Below are 17,539 nucleotides of genomic sequence, written 5' to 3'. Positions count from 1 at the left end.
AAATTACATTCAAGCACAGGCCCCCACTAGAAGGTAGTGATGACATTCAGGTGCTGAAAACGTCTTTTTAATGCCTAAAGGAATGATTGTGAGCTTTACTTACCATATATATTGGTCAAATGATGCCCTATGCCGGAAGACTGTTTTTTTTTTTTTTTTCTTCAGTATCGGCAATGCAGAGACAATTTGTTGCGAAACACTGCCACTGCTGGTCATTCAGTATAATCTGCAGATGGAAAAGTCCACTGTTAGCACATTTACTACAAGCAATACAAAAAAATCATGATTTTTATAAAGGGTAAACAGATCAATACTATGGAGTTTGTATTATTGTGCAAATCAGCAGTTCATTAGAAAATCAAATCTCGATTTGTGTTTTTAACCTACCATACTACTCTGAATCTCATGCCTCATTTGGCAACACCCTCTAAACAACTGTAGAAGGTACATTAGGACATAGATAGAGATCTTTTTGCCATCCAAGTGGCAGCGTACCCCTCTCACTTTATTTGTTTTAGGATATGGTACACCAGTAGCAATTAAGCCAGCTGATAAGTTGAGAGGTAGGGTTACGCTACAGTTAATGGGAATGATAAATGCTATGAATAGCATGTTCATAATCATCATTTGAGCCAATTCCTAGCAGTTCAGCAATAGTGAAGTTGACTAGTGCTCAAACTCCCGTTCGTTCAAATTTAGAGGTCTTAAAAAGTGCCCTAATTTCGTACATTTTACCATCATAGCTGTCACTTGGGCGTCCGGTCTACCCTGCTACTCATTTCATTAGCAAGATAAATGTATCTTACTGCTTGCTAGGCAACAGCAGAGTGGCCCTCACGTCAGACAACATCTTGCGTTTAGCTTTATGATGTCAGCTTGCTAGGCAACAGATTGGCCCTCATGTCAGACAACATCTTGCTTTCGCTTTATGATGTCAGATCATCACTGGTCCAATTGTCCTTGTGGAAGCGGACCACACAGGAGGATGAGATATCAGAAGTTATGCAGTAGGTTGCTATCTCTATTCATGACCGCAAGGCAAGTCGGAGGTGGAATGGCAAATACTCTGAACCACTCAAAGCACTGTGGCCTTTTTTAAAGTGGGATGCAGATACAAAAACAGAGACTATCCTTACCAACAATCCTTCTTGAGTATCAGAGTCCAACATACAGAGTGCAGCGGAAGACGTTAAATGTGCTTCATTCCGTGAGAACGCAACTCTATAGTTCTACAGTGAGATAGTGCATTTCAGCCTCAAAGGAAGCAATGTCCTCAAACGGAACATTGGTGGCACCAGGATCTAAAGCAGGCTTAAGAAGCCTTGGATGCAGTCAGTCTTTTATTAACTATCATGACCGACACAATGTGATCCATAATACTTCCATTTTGGCAGAAATTACATTCAAGCACAGGCCCCCACTAGAAGGTAGTGATGACATTAAGGTGCTGAAAACGTCTTTTTAATGCCTAAAGGAATGATTGTGAGCTTTACTTACCATATATATTGGTCAAATGATGCCCTATGCCGGAAGAATGTCTTTTTTTTTTTTCTTCAGTATCGGCAATGCAGAGACAATTTGTTGCGAAACACTGCCACTGCTGGTCATTCAGTATAATCTGCAGATGGAAAAGTCCACTGTTAGCACATTTACTACAAGCAATACAAAAAAATCATGATTTTTATAAAGGGTAAACAGATCAATACTATGGAGTTTGTATTATTGTGCAAATCAGCAGTTCATTAGAAAATCAAATCTCGATTTGTGTTTTTAACCTACCATACTACTCTGAATCTCATGCCTCATTTGGCAACACCCTCTAAACAACTGTAGAAGGTACATTAGGACATAGATAGAGATCTTTTTGCCATCCAAGTGGCAGGGTACCCCTCTCACTTTATTTGTTTTAGGATATGGTACACCAGTAGCAATTAAGCCAGCTGATAAGTTGAGAGGTAGGGTTACGCTACAGTTAATGGGAATATTAAAAGCTATGAATAGCATGTTCATAATCATCATTTGAGCCAATTCCTAGCAGTTCAGCAATAGTGAAGTTGACTAATGCTCAAACTCCCGTTCGTTCAAATTTAAAGGTCTTAAAAAGTGCCCTAATTTCGTACATTTTACCATCATAGCTGTCACTTGGGCGTCCGGTCTACCCTGCTACTCATTTCATTAGCAAGATAAATGTATCTTACTGCTTGCTAGGCAACAACAGAGTGGCCCTCACGTCAGACAACATCTTGCATTTAGCTTTATGATGTCAGCTTGCTAGGCAACAGATTGGCCCTCATGTCAGACAACATCTTGCCTTCGCTTTATGATGTCAGATCATCACCGGTCCAATTGTCCTTGTGGAAGCGGACCACACAGGAGGATGAGATATCAGAAGTTATGCAGTAGGTTGCTATCTCTATTCATGACCGCAAGGCAAGTCGGAGGTGGAATGGCAAATACTCTGAACCACTCAAAGCACTGTGGCCTTTTTTAAAGTGGGATGCAGATACAAAAACAGAGACTATCCTTACCAACAATCCTTCTTGAGTATCAGAGTCCAACATACAGAGTGCAGCGGAAGACGTTAAATGTGCTTCATTCCGTGAGAACGCAACTCTATAGTTCTACAGTGAGATAGTGCATTTCAGCCTCAAAGGAAGCAATGTCCTCAAACGGAACATTGGTGGCACCAGGATCTAAAGCAGGCTTAAGAAGCCTTGGATGCAGTCAGTCTTTTATTAACTATCATGACCGACACAATGTGATCCATAATACTTCCATTTTGACAGAAATTACATTCAAGCACAGGCCCCCACTAGAAGGTAGTGATGACATTCAGGTGCTGAAAACGTCTTTTTAATGCCTAAAGGAATGATTGTGAGCTTTACTTACCATATATATTGGTCAAATGATGCCCTATGCCGGAAGACTGTCTTTTTTTTTTTTCTTCAGTATCGGCAATGCAGAGACAATTTGTTGCGAAACACTGCCACTGCTGGTCATTCTGTATAATCTGCAGATGGAAAAGTCCACTGTTAGCACATTTACTACAAGCAATACAAAAAAATCATGATTTTTATAAAGGGTAAACAGATCAATACTATGGAGTTTGTATTATTGTGAAAATCAGCATCTCATTAGAAAATCAAATCTCGATTTGTGTTTTTAACCTACCATACTACTCTGAATCTCATGCCTCTTTTTCCAACACGCTCTAAACAACTGTAGAAGGTACATTAGGACATAGATAGAGATCTTTTTGCCAGCCAAGTGGCAGCGTACCCCTCTCACTTTATTTGATTTAGGATATGGTACACCAGTAGCAATTAAGCCAGCTGATAAGTTGAGAGGTAGGGTTACGCTACAGTTAATGGGAATGATAAAAGCTATGAATAGCATGTTCATAATCATCATTTGAGCCAATTCCTAGCAGTTCAGCAATAGTGAAGTTGACTAATGCTCAAACTCCCGTTCGTTCAAATTTAGAGGTCTTAAAAAGTGCCCTAATTTCGTACATTTTACCATCATAGCTGTCACTTGGGCGTCCGGTCTACCCTGCTACTCATTTCATTACCAAGATAAATGTATCTTACTGCTTGCTAGGCAACAGCAGAGTGGCCCTCACGTCAGACAACATCTTGCGTTTAGCTTTATGATGTCAGCTTGCTAGGCAACAGATTGGCCCTCATGTCAGACAACATCTTGCTTTCGCTTTATGATGTCAGATCATCACTGGTCCAATTGTCCTTGTGGAAGCGGACCACACAGGAGGATGAGATATCAGAAGTTATGCAGTAGGTTGCTATCTCTATTCATGACCGCAAGGCAAGTCGGAGGTGGAATGGCAAATACTCTGAACCACTCAAAGCACTGTGGCCTTTTTTAAAGTGGGATGCAGATACAAAAACAGAGACTATCCTTACCAACAATCCTTCTTGAGTATCAGAGTCTAACATACAGAGTGCAGCGGAAGACGTTAAATGTGCTTCATTCCGTGAGAACGCAACTCTATAGTTCTACAGTGAGATAGTGCATTTCAGCCTCTAAGGAAGCAATGTCCTCAAACGGAACATTGGTGGCACCAGGATCTAAAGCAGGCTTAAGAAGCCTTGGATGCAGTCAGTCTTTTATTAACTATCATGACCGACACAATGTGATCCATAATACTTCCATTTTGGCAGAAATTACATTCAAGCACAGGCCCCCACTAGAAGGTAGTGATGACATTCAGGTGCTGAAAACGTCTTTTTAATGCCTAAAGGAATGATTGTGAGCTTTACTTACCATATATATTGGTCAAATGATGCCCTATGCCGGAAGACTGTCTTTTTTTTTTTCTTCAGTATCGGCAATGCAGAGACAATTTGTTGCGAAACACTGCCACTGCTGGTCATTCAGTATAATCTGCAGATGGAAAAGTCCACTGTTAGCACATTTACTACAAGCAATACAAAAAAATCATGATTTTTATAAAGGGTAAACAGATCAATACTATGGAGTTTGTATTATTGTGCAAATCAGCAGTTCATTAGAAAATCAAATCTCGATTTGTGTTTTTAACCTACCATACTACTCTGAATCTCATGCCTCATTTGGCAACACCCTCTAAACAACTGTAGAAGGTACATTAGGACATAGATAGAGATCTTTTTGCCATCCAAGTGGCAGGGTACCCCTCTCACTTTATTTGTTTTAGGATATGGTACACCAGTAGCAATTAAGCCAGCTGATAAGTTGAGAGGTAGGGTTACGCTACAGTTAATGGGAATATTAAAAGCTATGAATAGCATGTTCATAATCATCATTTGAGCCAATTCCTAGCAGTTCAGCAATAGTGAAGTTGACTAATGCTCAAACTCCCGTTCGTTCAAATTTAAAGGTCTTAAAAAGTGCCCTAATTTCGTACATTTTACCATCATAGCTGTCACTTGGGCGTCCGGTCTACCCTGCTACTCATTTCATTAGCAAGATAAATGTATCTTACTGCTTGCTAGGCAACAACAGAGTGGCCCTCACGTCAGACAACATCTTGCATTTAGCTTTATGATGTCAGCTTGCTAGGCAACAGATTGGCCCTCATGTCAGACAACATCTTGCCTTCGCTTTATGATGTCAGATCATCACCGGTCCAATTGTCCTTGTGGAAGCGGACCACACAGGAGGATGAGATATCAGAAGTTATGCAGTAGGTTGCTATCTCTATTCATGACTGCAAGGCAAGTCGGAGGTGGAATGGCAAATACTCTGAACCACTCAAAGCACTGTGGCCTTTTTTAAAGTGGGATGCAGATACAAAAACAGAGACTATCCTTACCAACAATCCTTCTTGAGTATCAGAGTCCAACATACAGAGTGCAGCGGAAGACGTTAAATGTGCTTCATTCCGTGAGAACGCAACTCTATAGTTCTACAGTGAGATAGTGCATTTCAGCCTCAAAGGAAGCAATGTCCTCAAACGGAACATTGGTGGCACCAGGATCTAAAGCAGGCTTAAGAAGCCTTGGATGCAGTCAGTCTTTTATTAACTATCATGACCGACACAATGTGATCCATAATACTTCCATTTTGACAGAAATTACATTCAACCACAGGCCCCCACTAGAAGGTAGTGATGACATTCAGGTGCTGAAAACGTCTTTTTAATGCCTAAAGGAATGATTGTGAGCTTTACTTACCATATATATTGGTCAAATGATGCCCTATGCCGGAAGACTGTCTTTTTTTTTTTTCTTCAGTATCGGCAATGCAGAGACAATTTGTTGCGAAACACTGCCACTGCTGGTCATTCAGTATAATCTGCAGATGGAAAAGTCCACTGTTAGCACATTTACTACAAGCAATACAAAAAAATCATGATTTTTATAAAGGGTAAACAGATCAATACTATGGAGTTTGTATTATTGTGAAAATCAGCATCTCATTAGAAAATCAAATCTCGATTTGTGTTTTTAACCTACCATACTACTCTGAATCTCATGCCTCTTTTTCCAACACGCTCTAAACAACTGTAGAAGGTACATTAGGACATAGATAGAGATCTTTTTGCCAGCCAAGTGGCAGCGTACCCCTCTCACTTTATTTGATTTAGGATATGGTACACCAGTAGCAATTAAGCCAGCTGATAAGTTGAGAGGTAGGGTTACGCTACAGTTAATGGGAATGATAAAAGCTATGAATAGCATGTTCATAATCATCATTTGAGCCAATTCCTAGCAGTTCAGCAATAGTGAAGTTGACTAGTGCTCAAACTCCAGTTCGTTCAAATTTAGAGGTCTTAAAAAGTGCCCTAATTTCGTACATTTTACCATCATAGCTGTCACTTGGGCGTCCGGTCTACCCTGCTACTCATTTCATTAGCAAGATAAATGTATCTTACTGCTTGCTAGGCAACAGCAGAGTGGCCCTCACGTCAGACAACATCTTGCGTTTAGCTTTATGATGTCAGCTTGCTAGGCAACAGATTGGCCCTCATGTCAGACAACATCTTGCTTTCGCTTTATGATGTCAGATCATCACTGGTCCAATTGTCCTTGTGGAAGCGGACCACACAGGAGGATGAGATATCAGAAGTTATGCAGTAGGTTGCTATCTCTATTCATGACCGCAAGGCAAGTCGGAGGTGGAATGGCAAATACTCTGAACCACTCAAAGCACTGTGGCCTTTTTTAAAGTGGGATGCAGATACAAAAACAGAGACTATCCTTACCAACAATCCTTCTTGAGTATCAGAGTCCAACATACAGAGTGCAGCGGAAGACGTTAAATGTGCTTCATTCCGTGAGAACGCAACTCTATAGTTCTACAGTGAGATAGTGCATTTCAGCCTCAAAGGAAGCAATGTCCTCAAACGGAACATTGGTGGCACCAGGATTTAAAGCAGGCTTAAGAAGCCTTGGATGCAGTCAGTCTTTTATTAACTATCATGACCGACACAATGTGATCCATAATACTTCCATTTTGGCAGAAATTACATTCAAGCACAGGCCCCCACTAGAAGGTAGTGATGACATTCAGGTGCTGAAAACGTCTTTTTAATGCCTAAAGGAATGATTGTGAGCTTTACTTACCATATATATTGGTCAAATGATGCCCTATGCCGGAAGACTGTTTTTTTTTTTTTTTTCTTCAGTATCGGCAATGCAGAGACAATTTGTTGCGAAACACTGCCACTGCTGGTCATTCAGTATAATCTGCAGATGGAAAAGTCCACTGTTAGCACATTTACTACAAGCAATACAAAAAAATCATGATTTTTATAAAGGGTAAACAGATCAATACTATGGAGTTTGTATTATTGTGCAAATCAGCAGTTCATTAGAAAATCAAATCTCGATTTGTGTTTTTAACCTACCATACTACTCTGAATCTCATGCCTCATTTGGCAACACCCTCTAAACAACTGTAGAAGGTACATTAGGACATAGATAGAGATCTTTTTGCCATCCAAGTGGCAGCGTACCCCTCTCACTTTATTTGTTTTAGGATATGGTACACCAGTAGCAATTAAGCCAGCTGATAAGTTGAGAGGTAGGGTTACGCTACAGTTAATGGGAATGATAAATGCTATGAATAGCATGTTCATAATCATCATTTGAGCCAATTCCTAGCAGTTCAGCAATAGTGAAGTTGACTAGTGCTCAAACTCCCGTTCGTTCAAATTTAGAGGTCTTAAAAAGTGCCCTAATTTCGTACATTTTACCATCATAGCTGTCACTTGGGCGTCCGGTCTACCCTGCTACTCATTTCATTAGCAAGATAAATGTATCTTACTGCTTGCTAGGCAACAGCAGAGTGGCCCTCACGTCAGACAACATCTTGCGTTTAGCTTTATGATGTCAGCTTGCTAGGCAACAGATTGGCCCTCATGTCAGACAACATCTTGCTTTCGCTTTATGATGTCAGATCATCACTGGTCCAATTGTCCTTGTGGAAGCGGACCACACAGGAGGATGAGATATCAGAAGTTATGCAGTAGGTTGCTATCTCTATTCATGACCGCAAGGCAAGTCGGAGGTGGAATGGCAAATACTCTGAACCACTCAAAGCACTGTGGCCTTTTTTAAAGTGGGATGCAGATACAAAAACAGAGACTATCCTTACCAACAATCCTTCTTGAGTATCAGAGTCCAACATACAGAGTGCAGCGGAAGACGTTAAATGTGCTTCATTCCGTGAGAACGCAACTCTATAGTTCTACAGTGAGATAGTGCATTTCAGCCTCAAAGGAAGCAATGTCCTCAAACGGAACATTGGTGGCACCAGGATCTAAAGCAGGCTTAAGAAGCCTTGGATGCAGTCAGTCTTTTATTAACTATCATGACCGACACAATGTGATCCATAATACTTCCATTTTGGCAGAAATTACATTCAAGCACAGGCCCCCACTAGAAGGTAGTGATGACATTAAGGTGCTGAAAACGTCTTTTTAATGCCTAAAGGAATGATTGTGAGCTTTACTTACCATATATATTGGTCAAATGATGCCCTATGCCGGAAGACTGTCTTTTTTTTTTTTCTTCAGTATCGGCAATGCAGAGACAATTTGTTGCGAAACACTGCCACTGCTGGTCATTCAGTATAATCTGCAGATGGAAAAGTCCACTGTTAGCACATTTACTACAAGCAATACAAAAAAATCATGATTTTTATAAAGGGTAAACAGATCAATACTATGGAGTTTGTATTATTGTGCAAATCAGCAGTTCATTAGAAAATCAAATCTCGATTTGTGTTTTTAACCTACCATACTACTCTGAATCTCATGCCTCATTTGGCAACACCCTCTAAACAACTGTAGAAGGTACATTAGGACATAGATAGAGATCTTTTTGCCATCCAAGTGGCAGGGTACCCCTCTCACTTTATTTGTTTTAGGATATGGTACACCAGTAGCAATTAAGCCAGCTGATAAGTTGAGAGGTAGGGTTACGCTACAGTTAATGGGAATATTAAAAGCTATGAATAGCATGTTCATAATCATCATTTGAGCCAATTCCTAGCAGTTCAGCAATAGTGAAGTTGACTAATGCTCAAACTCCCGTTCGTTCAAATTTAAAGGTCTTAAAAAGTGCCCTAATTTCGTACATTTTACCATCATAGCTGTCACTTGGGCGTCCGGTCTACCCTGCTACTCATTTCATTAGCAAGATAAATGTATCTTACTGCTTGCTAGGCAACAACAGAGTGGCCCTCACGTCAGACAACATCTTGCATTTAGCTTTATGATGTCAGCTTGCTAGGCAACAGATTGGCCCTCATGTCAGACAACATCTTGCCTTCGCTTTATGATGTCAGATCATCACCGGTCCAATTGTCCTTGTGGAAGCGGACCACACAGGAGGATGAGATATCAGAAGTTATGCAGTAGGTTGCTATCTCTATTCATGACCGCAAGGCAAGTCGGAGGTGGAATGGCAAATACTCTGAACCACTCAAAGCACTGTGGCCTTTTTTAAAGTGGGATGCAGATACAAAAACAGAGACTATCCTTACCAACAATCCTTCTTGAGTATCAGAGTCCAACATACAGAGTGCAGCGGAAGACGTTAAATGTGCTTCATTCCGTGAGAACGCAACTCTATAGTTCTACAGTGAGATAGTGCATTTCAGCCTCAAAGGAAGCAATGTCCTCAAACGGAACATTGGTGGCACCAGGATCTAAAGCAGGCTTAAGAAGCCTTGGATGCAGTCAGTCTTTTATTAACTATCATGACCGACACAATGTGATCCATAATACTTCCATTTTGACAGAAATTACATTCAAGCACAGGCCCCCACTAGAAGGTAGTGATGACATTCAGGTGCTGAAAACGTCTTTTTAATGCCTAAAGGAATGATTGTGAGCTTTACTTACCATATATATTGGTCAAATGATGCCCTATGCCGGAAGACTGTCTTTTTTTTTTTTCTTCAGTATCGGCAATGCAGAGACAATTTGTTGCGAAACACTGCCACTGCTGGTCATTCTGTATAATCTGCAGATGGAAAAGTCCACTGTTAGCACATTTACTACAAGCAATACAAAAAAATCATGATTTTTATAAAGGGTAAACAGATCAATACTATGGAGTTTGTATTATTGTGAAAATCAGCATCTCATTAGAAAATCAAATCTCGATTTGTGTTTTTAACCTACCATACTACTCTGAATCTCATGCCTCTTTTTCCAACACGCTCTAAACAACTGTAGAAGGTACATTAGGACATAGATAGAGATCTTTTTGCCAGCCAAGTGGCAGCGTACCCCTCTCACTTTATTTGATTTAGGATATGGTACACCAGTAGCAATTAAGCCAGCTGATAAGTTGAGAGGTAGGGTTACGCTACAGTTAATGGGAATGATAAAAGCTATGAATAGCATGTTCATAATCATCATTTGAGCCAATTCCTAGCAGTTCAGCAATAGTGAAGTTGACTAATGCTCAAACTCCCGTTCGTTCAAATTTAGAGGTCTTAAAAAGTGCCCTAATTTCGTACATTTTACCATCATAGCTGTCACTTGGGCGTCCGGTCTACCCTGCTACTCATTTCATTACCAAGATAAATGTATCTTACTGCTTGCTAGGCAACAGCAGAGTGGCCCTCACGTCAGACAACATCTTGCGTTTAGCTTTATGATGTCAGCTTGCTAGGCAACAGATTGGCCCTCATGTCAGACAACATCTTGCTTTCGCTTTATGATGTCAGATCATCACTGGTCCAATTGTCCTTGTGGAAGCGGACCACACAGGAGGATGAGATATCAGAAGTTATGCAGTAGGTTGCTATCTCTATTCATGACCGCAAGGCAAGTCGGAGGTGGAATGGCAAATACTCTGAACCACTCAAAGCACTGTGGCCTTTTTTAAAGTGGGATGCAGATACAAAAACAGAGACTATCCTTACCAACAATCCTTCTTGAGTATCAGAGTCTAACATACAGAGTGCAGCGGAAGACGTTAAATGTGCTTCATTCCGTGAGAACGCAACTCTATAGTTCTACAGTGAGATAGTGCATTTCAGCCTCTAAGGAAGCAATGTCCTCAAACGGAACATTGGTGGCACCAGGATCTAAAGCAGGCTTAAGAAGCCTTGGATGCAGTCAGTCTTTTATTAACTATCATGACCGACACAATGTGATCCATAATACTTCCATTTTGGCAGAAATTACATTCAAGCACAGGCCCCCACTAGAAGGTAGTGATGACATTCAGGTGCTGAAAACGTCTTTTTAATGCCTAAAGGAATGATTGTGAGCTTTACTTACCATATATATTGGTCAAATGATGCCCTATGCCGGAAGACTGTCTTTTTTTTTTTCTTCAGTATCGGCAATGCAGAGACAATTTGTTGCGAAACACTGCCACTGCTGGTCATTCAGTATAATCTGCAGATGGAAAAGTCCACTGTTAGCACATTTACTACAAGCAATACAAAAAAATCATGATTTTTATAAAGGGTAAACCGATCAATACTATGGAGTTTGTATTATTGTGAAAATCAGCATCTCATTAGAAAATCAAATCTCGATTTGTGTTTTTAACCTACCATACTACTCTGAATCTCATGCCTCTTTTGCCAACACGCTCTAAACAACTGTAGAAGGTACATTAGGACATAGATAGAGATCTTTTTGCCAGCCAAGTGGCAGCGTACCCCTCTCACTTTATTTGATTTAGGATATGGTACACCAGTAGCAATTAAGCCAGCTGATAAGTTGAGAGGTAGGGTTACGCTACAGTTAATGGGAATGATAAAAGCTATGAATAGCATGTTCATAATCATCATTTGAGCCAATTCCTAGCAGTTCAGCAATAGTGAAGTTGACTAGTGCTCAAACTCCCGTTCGTTCAAATTTAGAGGTCTTAAAAAGTGCCCTAATTTCGTACATTTTACCATCATAGCTGTCACTTGGGCGTCCGGTCTACCCTGCTACTCATTTCATTAGCAAGATAAATGTATCTTACTGCTTGCTAGGCAACAGCAGAGTGGCCCTCACGTCAGACAACATCTTGCGTTTAGCTTTATGATGTCAGCTTGCTAGGCAACAGATTGGCCCTCATGTCAGACAACATCTTGCTTTCGCTTTATGATGTCAGATCATCACTGGTCCAATTGTCCTTGTGGAAGCGGACCACACAGGAGGATGAGATATCAGAAGTTATGCAGTAGGTTGCTATCTCTATTCATGACCGCAAGGCAAGTCGGAGGTGGAATGGCAAATACTCTGAACCACTCAAAGCACTGTGGCCTTTTTTAAAGTGGGATGCAGATACAAAAACAGAGACTATCCTTACCAACAATCCTTCTTGAGTATCAGAGTCCAACATACAGAGTGCAGCGGAAGACGTTAAATGTGCTTCATTCCGTGAGAACGCAACTCTATAGTTCTACAGTGAGATAGTGCATTTCAGCCTCAAAGGAAGCAATGTCCTCAAACGGAACATTGGTGGCACCAGGATCTAAAGCAGGCTTAAGAAGCCTTGGATGCAGTCAGTCTTTTATTAACTATCATGACCGACACAATGTGATCCATAATACTTCCATTTTGGCAGAAATTACATTCAAGCACAGGCCCCCACTAGAAGGTAGTGATGACATTCAGGTGCTGAAAACGTCTTTTTAATGCCTAAAGGAATGATTGTGAGCTTTACTTACCATATATATTGGTCAAATGATGCCCTATGCCGGAAGACTGTCTTTTTTTTTTTTCTTCAGTATCGGCAATGCAGAGACAATTTGTTGCGAAACACTGCCACTGCTGGTCATTCAGTATAATCTGCAGATGGAAAAGTCCACTGTTAGCACATTTACTACAAGCAATACAAAAAAATCATGATTTTTATAAAGGGTAAACAGATCAATACTATGGAGTTTGTATTATTGTGCAAATCAGCAGTTCATTAGAAAATCAAATCTCGATTTGTGTTTTTAACCTACCATACTACTCTGAATCTCATGCCTCATTTGGCAACACCCTCTAAACAACTGTAGAAGGTACATTAGGACATAGATAGAGATCTTTTTGCCATCCAAGTGGCAGCGTACCCCTCTCACTTTATTTGTTTTAGGATATGGTATACCAGTAGCAATTAAGCCAGCTGATAAGTTGAGAGGTAGGGTTACGCTACAGTTAATGGGAATAATAAAAGCTATGAATAGCATGTTCATAATCATCATTTGAGCCAATTCCTAGCAGTTCAGCAATAGTGAAGTTGACTATTGCTCAAACTCCCGTTCGTTCAAATTTAAAGGTCTTAAAAAGTGCCCTAATTTCGTACATTTTACCATCATAGCTGTCACTTGGGCATCCGGTCTACCCTGCTACTCATTTCATTAGCAAGATAAATGTATCTTACTGCTTGCTAGGCAACAACAGAGTGGCCCTCACGTCAGACAACATCTTGCATTTAGCTTTATGATGTCAGCTTGCTAGGCAACAGATGGGCCCTCATGTCAGACAACATCTTGCCTTCGCTTTATGATGTCAGATCATCACTGGTCCAATTGTCCTTGTGGAAGCGGACCACACAGGAGGATGAGATATCAGAAGTTATGCAGTAGGTTGCTATCTCTATTCATGACCGCAAGGCAAGTCGGAGGTGGAATGGCAAATACTCTGAACCACTCAAAGCACTGTGGCCTTTTTTAAAGTGGGATGCAGATACAAAAACAGAGACTATCCTTACCAACAATCCTTCTTGAGTATCAGAGTCCAACATACAGAGTGCAGCGGAAGACGTTAAATGTGCTTCATTCCGTGAGACCGCAACTCTATAGTTCTACAGTGAGATAGTGCATTTCAGCCTCAAAGGAAGCAATGTCCTCAAACGGAACATTGGTGGCACCAGGATCTAAAGCAGGCTTAAGAAGCCTTGGATGCAGTCAGTCTTTTATTAACTATCATGACCGACACAATGTGATCCATAATACTTCCATTTTGACAGAAATTACATTCAAGCACAGGCCCCCACTAGAAGGTAGTGATGACATTCAGGTGCTGAAAACGTCTTTTTAATGCCTAAAGGAATGATTGTGAGCTTTACTTACCATATATATTGGTCAAATGATGCCCTATGCCGGAAGACTGTCTTTTTTTTTTTCTTCAGTATCGGCAATGCAGAGACAATTTGTTGCGAAACACTGCCACTGCTGGTCATTCAGTATAATCTGCAGATGGAAAAGTCCACTGTTAGCACATTTACTACAAGCAATACAAAAAAATCATGATTTTTATAAAGGGTAAACAGATCAATACTATGGAGTTTGTATTATTGTGAAAATCAGCATTCATTAGAAAATCAAATCTCGATTTGTGTTTTTAACCTACCATACTACTCTGAATCTCATGCCTCTTTTTCCAACACGCTCTAAACAACTGTAGAAGGTACATTAGGACATAGATAGAGATCTTTTTGCCAGCCAAGTGGCAGCGTACCCCTCTCACTTTATTTGATTTAGGATATGGTACACCAGTAGCAATTAAGCCAGCTGATAAGTTGAGAGGTAGGGTTACGCTACAGTTAATGGGAATGATAAAAGCTATGAATAGCATGTTCATAATCATCATTTGAGCCAATTCCTAGCAGTTCAGCAATAGTGAAGTTGACTAATGCTCAAACTCCCGTTCGTTCAAATTTAGAGGTCTTAAAAAGTGCCCTAATTTCGTACATTTTACCATCATAGCTGTCACTTGGGCGTCCGGTCTACCCTGCTACTCATTTCATTAGCTAGATAAATGTATCTTACTGCTTGCTAGGCAACAGCAGAGTGGCCCTCACGTCAGACAACATCTTGCGTTTAGCTTTATGATGTCAGCTTGCTAGGCAACAGATTGGCCCTCATGTCAGACAACATCTTGCTTTCGCTTTATGATGTCAGATCATCACTGGTCCAATTGTCCTTGTGGAAGCGGACCACACAGGAGGATGAGATATCAGAAGTTATGCAGTAGGTTGCTATCTCTATTCATGACCGCAAGGCAAGTCGGAGGTGGAATGGCAAATACTCTGAACCACTCAAAGCACTGTGGCCTTTTTTAAAGTGGGATGCAGATACAAAAACAGAGACTATCCTTACCAACAATCCTTCTTGAGTATCAGAGTCCAACATACAGAGTGCAGCGGAAGACGTTAAATGTGCTTCATTCCGTGAGAACGCAACACTATAGTTCTACAGTGAGATAGTGCATTTCAGCCTCAAAGGAAGCAATGTCCTCAAACGGAACATTGGTGGCACCAGGATCTAAAGCAGGCTTAAGAAGCCTTGGATGCAGTCAGTCTTTTATTAACTATCATGACCGACACAATGTGATCCATAATACTTCCATTTTGGCAGAAATTACATTCAAGCACAGGCCCCCACTAGAAGGTAGTGATGACATTCAGGTGCTGAAAACGTCTTTTTAATGCCTAAAGGAATGATTGTGAGCTTTACTTACCATATATATTGGTCAAATGATGCCCTATGCCGGAAGACTGTCTTTTTTTTTTTTCTTCAGTATCGGCAATGCAGAGACAATTTGTTGCGAAACACTGCCACTGCTGGTCATTCAGTATAATCTGCAGATGGAAAAGTCCACTGTTAGCACATTTACTACAAGCAATACAAAAAAATCATGATTTTTATAAAGGGTAAACAGATCAATACTATGGAGTTTGTATTATTGTGCAAATCAGCAGTTCATTAGAAAATCAAATCTCGATTTGTGTTTTTAACCTACCATACTACTCTGAATCTCATGCCTCATTTGGCAACACCCTCTAAACAACTGTAGAAGGTACATTAGGACATAGATAGAGATCTTTTTGCCATCCAAGTGGCAGCGTACCCCTCTCACTTTATTTGTTTTAGGATATGGTATACCAGTAGCAATTAAGCCAGCTGATAAGTTGAGAGGTAGGGTTACGCTACAGTTAATGGGAATAATAAAAGCTATGAATAGCATGTTCATAATCATCATTTGAGCCAATTCCTAGCAGTTCAGCAATAGTGAAGTTGACTATTGCTCAAACTCCCGTTCGTTCAAATTTAAAGGTCTTAAAAAGTGCCCTAATTTCGTACATTTTACCATCATAGCTGTCACTTGGGCATCCGGTCTACCCTGCTACTCATTTCATTAGCAAGATAAATGTATCTTACTGCTTGCTAGGCAACAACAGAGTGGCCCTCACGTCAGACAACATCTTGCATTTAGCTTTATGATGTCAGCTTGCTAGGCAACAGATGGGCCCTCATGTCAGACAACATCTTGCCTTCGCTTTATGATGTCAGATCATCACTGGTCCAATTGTCCTTGTGGAAGCGGACCACACAGGAGGATGAGATATCAGAAGTTATGCAGTAGGTTGCTATCTCTATTCATGACCGCAAGGCAAGTCGGAGGTGGAATGGCAAATACTCTGAACCACTCAAAGCACTGTGGCCTTTTTTAAAGTGGGATGCAGATACAAAAACAGAGACTATCCTAACCAACAATCCTTCTTGAGTATCAGAGTCCAACATACAGAGTGCAGCGGAAGACGTTAAATGTGCTTCATTCCGTGAGACCGCAACTCTATAGTTCTACAGTGAGATAGTGCATTTCAGCCTCAAAGGAAGCAATGTCCTCAAACGGAACATTGGTGGCACCAGGATCTAAAGCAGGCTTAAGAAGCCTTGGATGCAGTCAGTCTTTTATTAACTATCATGACCGACACAATGTGATCCATAATACTTCCATTTTGACAGAAATTACATTCAAGCACAGGCCCCCACTAGAAGGTAGTGATGACATTCAGGTGCTGAAAACGTCTTTTTAATGCCTAAAGGAATGATTGTGAGCTTTACTTACCATATATATTGGTCAAATGATGCCCTATGCCGGAAGACTGTCTTTTTTTTTTTCTTCAGTATCGGCAATGCAGAGACAATTTGTTGCGAAACACTGCCACTGCTGGTCATTCAGTATAATCTGCAGATGGAAAAGTCCACTGTTAGCACATTTACTACAAGCAATACAAAAAAATCATGATTTTTATAAAGGGTAAACAGATCAATACTATGGAGTTTGTATTATTGTGAAAATCAGCATTCATTAGAAAATCAAATCTCGATTTGTGTTTTTAACCTACCATACTACTCTGAATCTCATGCCTCTTTTTCCAACACGCTCTAAACAACTGTAGAAGGTACATTAGGACATAGATAGAGATCTTTTTGCCAGCCAAGTGGCAGCGTACCCCTCTCACTTTATTTGATTTAGGATATGGTACACCAGTAGCAATTAAGCCAGCTGATAAGTTGAGAGGTAGGGTTACGCTACAGTTAATGGGAATGATAAAAGCTATGAATAGCATGTTCATAATCATCATTTGAGCCAATTCCTAGCAGTTCAGCAATAGTGAAGTTGACTAATGCTCAAACTCCCGTTCGTTCAAATTTAGAGGTCTTAAAAAGTGCCCTAATTTCGTACATTTTACCATCATAGCTGTCACTTGGGCGTCCGGTCTACCCTGCTACTCATTTCATTAGCAAGATAAATGTATCTTACTGCTTGCTAGGCAACAGCAGAGTGGCCCTCACG

The sequence above is a fragment of the Lissotriton vulgaris genome, chromosome 12, assembly GCF_964263255.1.
Source record: "Lissotriton vulgaris chromosome 12, aLisVul1.2, whole genome shotgun sequence".
In the NCBI taxonomy this organism is placed as follows: Eukaryota; Metazoa; Chordata; class Amphibia; order Caudata; family Salamandridae; genus Lissotriton; species Lissotriton vulgaris.
Note: the sequence above shows the minus strand (reverse complement) of the source record.